General features: G+C 53.0%; 1 long non-coding RNA gene across 1 annotated transcript; it reads right to left on the bottom strand.

The window, feature by feature from the left end:
* Window positions 1-2,827: 2,827 nt before the first annotated feature.
* On the bottom strand, window positions 2,828-3,839 carry LOC111818092. The gene is made up of 2 exons (XR_002822166.1): window positions 3,647-3,839; window positions 2,828-3,012 (listed from the first exon to the last, which is right to left on the bottom strand). It is a non-coding gene; the product is annotated as an uncharacterized LOC111818092 (long non-coding RNA).
* Between the last annotated feature and the right edge of the window lie 830 nt (window positions 3,840-4,669).

The following is a 4,669-nucleotide window of genomic DNA, read 5'->3' as shown; positions in this document are numbered from 1 at the left end:
CAAGCCCTGCGACCTGTAGACCTGCAGATTGAAGGGGACCGACGCGGGTACCATCCAAGCCCCCTCCCACGGCAGCTCCCAGCCCAGCCGCGCCCTGGCGTCTGGGACTCAGAGGGGAGGGGTGAGGTCGCCTTCTGCCAGGCTCGGAGCTGCGGGTGCAGGCGTCCTGGTGCCTGCTGACCTCCGGGCGCTAATTGCAGGGGTCAAAGGCCGCTCTGGGGTGGAGGCAGAGGTCACAACCCTCAGCTCCCTTCTCTGGCTCCAGCAAAGGAGCAAGGGGTGTGTGCTGGCTGGGAGTGTGCGTGAGTGTGCAAAAGATTACTCTGGACCTCACGGTCCCAGGCCCACCCTTTGTGTTTAAGTTCCCAAAGGATAAACCCTTAAAAATATAAAAAATAAAAGTCCATCCATGAAGACAGCTCGTGTTCTGACCACTCCCTGAACCAGTGGCTAGGTACAGCATAAGGCACCACCACTGGGTCTTCTGTGTCCCTGGTTTCCAGGTTTCCAAATTTGACCCCTACACTGCCAGCCAGGACAGGGGCTGTTGGGGTGTAGCTCTAATTGAGATCCAGACCTCGGGTCTTTCGGACAGAGCTGTCCATGTTTCTGTCCAGGAGTGACTTTGGGGCATTTAGAGCTGAGACCTCGAACTGCAGGTGTGAGAAAGGTGTGTGTGTGTGTGTGCGCGCGCGCGCGCGTGCACGCGAGTGTATGCGCCTGTACTCGGGCAGGCTGCATCTGTACACGTCTCTTCCAATTTGGATTTAGAAGTTCAAGCACAAGACAGTTCCGGATGTAGGTGCACTTGGTTGTTTTATAATCAAGATGCATATAATCAAGAAGTATACGTTGCAGATGTGGGTGTTCAAAGTACACATGACCACGTAATAAAAATAGCTGGCATCGCAGGGGCACGTGCATGTGCTAGGCGTTCCATGAGCACCTCACAGAGGTGAACCTGATAAGAGGTGCACGACTTCAAGCCCACCCCACAAAGGAGGAAACTGAGGCCCAGGACAGTCAAGTCACTCACCGAAGGCTGTCACAAGGAAGCATGGGACCAGAGGTCCAACACCGAGATCTGCGGGGTACACACCCATCACCATTCTTAACTGAGGTGGAGGCATGGTGGGGCTCTGTGGGGCACAGGTCCCGGCTGCAGAGAAATCTCTGAGTGTGGTCGGGCCGGCCAGCCGTGTGTCTGTGTCTGCATGAATCTGTCAGGCCATGGGAAAGGACTGCTCTTTCCCCTTTCCCTGAGTCCTGAAACAACGCTTGGAGGGAGGAAGGCCAGATGGTTTGGGCCCTTCCCCCCCAGTTAGGGGAGGCATCTGAAAATCCCCGCAGGTGAGCACTGAAGGAGACCCTCTGTCGGGGGAGGAGCAGGCACCTTGTGACCACCGACAATGCGGTTTTTCTCTTCAGCCAGGTTGGGGAGTGGAACAGGGCTTTGCCTGTCCTAGGCTTTCTCCTATTCCTGCTTCAGGTGGTCCCTGTATCTCTGGTGTGTACGGCACTGTCTGCTCCAGGTGTCCAGGCCCTGGCGCTGTACTTCGGCTGCACGGGGTGGGGGCCTATGGACACAAAGTTCGTCATTGGCCTTTCCCCGCTCAGCCCTACCTGCCCAGCTGCTACGCAGAGGCGAGTTCCTCTTCCTTCAACTTGGGCCCCAGCTGGCAGCTGAGGGCTTGGCCACCGGCGGCCAGGATTCCACGGGAAGCCCAAGATGCCTTCGCACAGGACCCACGCAGTATGCAACCTGGGCCGCCGCAGGCCCGGTTTACTCACCCAGAAGCAAGGCCAGGCTCTGGCTGCAGACGGCAGGGGTGCAAACAGCGCCGGGATGGCGGCTTAGAGGAAATCAGACGGCCTTGGCGTTCTGGATCTTGGATTTGGTGCAGTCCCTGGAATGGGGTCTAAAAGTCAGGGGGCGTAAATCAGCCTCCGAGCCTGGCGGGTGCCGCTTCCCCCACCCAAAGCCGCCCTGTCCCAGGGCCTCGGTCAGCCCGGCTATTTGAGCTTTTGAAATGCGATCGCTGTGCCACTTCGGTTTCCCCGCTAATGACCCAGGCTCGGGTTTCGGTTGCGGATTGCACCCAGAGGGCGCCCAGGCAAGTGGCTTCTCCAGGCCCGCATGACCATGCCGGGCCATGAGCTCTTCCTGCCAGTGGCGCGGGCCCAGCCAAGCCCATTCTTCTCCAAAGGTCTCTGTCTCAAGAACGACAGGCACCAAGCCGACCCTGGGCGAGAACTTCCTTCCTTCCACTCTTGCGTTGCGCCCCCCATCCCAGTCCCCTGCTCGGGCATCTTAGATGTAGCTTTTTATCTTCCCGTGCTCAGAACAAGAATCAGTGTCTCCGTCACACCCCCACTCCACCACCCTCTAGACAGAGCCCCATGGGAGAACTGGTTCCGACAGGGAGCCAGCCAAGACCGGGCCTCCTGGGGGGCACTGTCCCTCAGTCCATTCTCTGGCCATGACCCTGGCAGCCCCTAAACTCATGCAAGGAAGTTTGTCATTGTGCATAAGTTTGCTTCAGATTCTCAGATACCTGAGTCCAGCTCAATGAAGACCCTCAGAAATGGCAGAAGCAGGTAGAATTTAACTTAAGACTCAATCTCCAGCTTTCTCTTTCTCATTTTGAACCTAACTCTAGACAGAGGGAGGGCCCCGGGCACTGTATAATTACTTGATTAAATAATGATATTAACTTATCAGTCCAATGATTATGAGCAGTCTTGTCACCCCCAATGAGTTCTGTGTTAATTTCCTGTCGCCAGGGTCACTCTCCCTCGGCTGTCACAGGTCATAAAAGGAAAGCGCTTTTCATAAAACAAAATTCCTTTTTACTAGGTGCCACCATCCACCTCAAGATCAAGGGTAAAAGGGTCCACAGGGGAGGTCTGCTTCTTGGAGGGACCAGGGCTGTCCTGGTGGGGGCTTCCTGGCTGTCCTGTACATCATGGTGATAGGAGTCAGTGTGGGGAAGGTTTCATTTTCTTCTGGAGCTTTGCAAAAAAAGACTTAGTTCTTTCACTAAGGCCATCTGGTGAAGTGAGGGGTTCTGGACATTGGGAGCTAGGTTTGGGCCGCTCAGAAGGGGACCACTGGGGTTCCGAGGTCACCCAGACCTCTTCCTCAAGGTCAGAATTAACAAGGTGAAGGCTGTGTATGTCTTTCTGTGCAGATAATTCCTGTAATCTTTATTGCCCAGAACAAAGTCAGCGTTTAACCAAGACGCGCATGCGGGTCGAGTCCCAGCACATCCCCAGACCCCTCTAATTTGTAAAGCAGAGGTTAGAGCCGGCCTCTGTGCTGTCATCCTCTGTGCTTTAGGTTTCTAGCTTCTTATTTAGGCAAACACACCAACAGCACATGAAAACTCCCAAAGAAGCATCCTACACATGCCCAGATGTTCAAAGAAGGAAGGCCTTATTCCTCTTGGCTACTCTCTGATAAAGTAGAATGGGGGTGGGTCACCCCCAAGTGCAACGTAAAAGAGTGCTTTTGGGGTATTTGGGGGTCACAAAGCATGTCAATCTTCCTGGCATCGAGGCAGCTTTGAAGTCCATCAAGACGATATAATCGGAGGCACCAGCAGCCCCCCAGCACCCCATCTCAGCCCTCAATCACATCTCTCACCAAGCTTCTTCTGCTCTGGACTCTGGAAGGCAAGTCACAAGAACATCGTGCATGTCTACCCAACCAGACCAGAACCCAAGGACACAGCCTGTTCTCTGTGACAGTTCTGTGGTGCTTTGGGTTGACATTAAAATTCTCCAGGTGTTTTTTCCTGATTTCTTGAGACATCCTAGGTTCCAAGTTAGGGCGAAGAGGTCAACACAGGAAGTGGGGAGCTGCAGTCAGTTAGTGTTGCTTCTGGCTGGGATCTTCCCCCACCCCCCAAGCAAGAATCACAGGTACCTGTTTTGCAGAGTGCAGGAAAAGAGGTATAAGTAAATAAGAGTTTCTATCCTGACCCCTGGGCCTTTTGCTAGGCTGTTCCTTTGCTGCCATCTGCTGGTTTGATAGAAAACTGCAAGAGGTTTTTCCACTACGTGTGCAATTCATTCATTCACTCCTTTATTCTTTCATTCATTCATTAAATCATGATCACTGTAACACTCATTCATTCACTCATTTTTTTATTCATTCATTAAATCATGATCACTGTAACACAACCTGTCTTATACTTTCCATTCGCTGCCAATGAGAGACCCTAGGATGTATCTTGAGGATGTGTCTCCATGGTAGAGGGCTTCCCTAACATAAAGGAAGCCCTGGAATAAGTCTCCAGCACCAAAGAAAGGGAAAGAAAAAGTAGAGAACACTGTGGTGGCAAAGCAAGAAGCTGCAGCTGGTTTGGGTGTGGTGACATCTCCCATAATCCCAGCACAGAGGAGGCTGAGGCAGGAGGATCCTGAGAGCTTGAGACCAGCCTGGACAACACAGGGAGACCCTGTGTTAAAGGAGTAAGAGGAAGAAGGAGTTGAAAAAGAAGGAGAGGAGGAGGAGAGGAAATGGAGAAAGAAATAGCTGAATTTGGTGGTAGGGACACAGGACTGAGTCCTGGATTTGCCATTTACTTGCTGGGTTCCCTTTTCTGTTTTGCTTAGTTTTGTTTTTGAAAACAGGGTCTCACTATGCAATTCCGGCTGGCCTTGA

Source organism: Octodon degus, unplaced genomic scaffold (genome assembly GCF_000260255.1).
Source record: "Octodon degus isolate 3935 unplaced genomic scaffold, OctDeg1.0 scaffold00079, whole genome shotgun sequence".
Classification (NCBI taxonomy): domain Eukaryota; kingdom Metazoa; phylum Chordata; class Mammalia; order Rodentia; family Octodontidae; genus Octodon; species Octodon degus.
The sequence above is the reverse complement of the archived record's forward strand: the minus strand, read 5'-3'. Positions and strand labels throughout refer to the sequence as shown.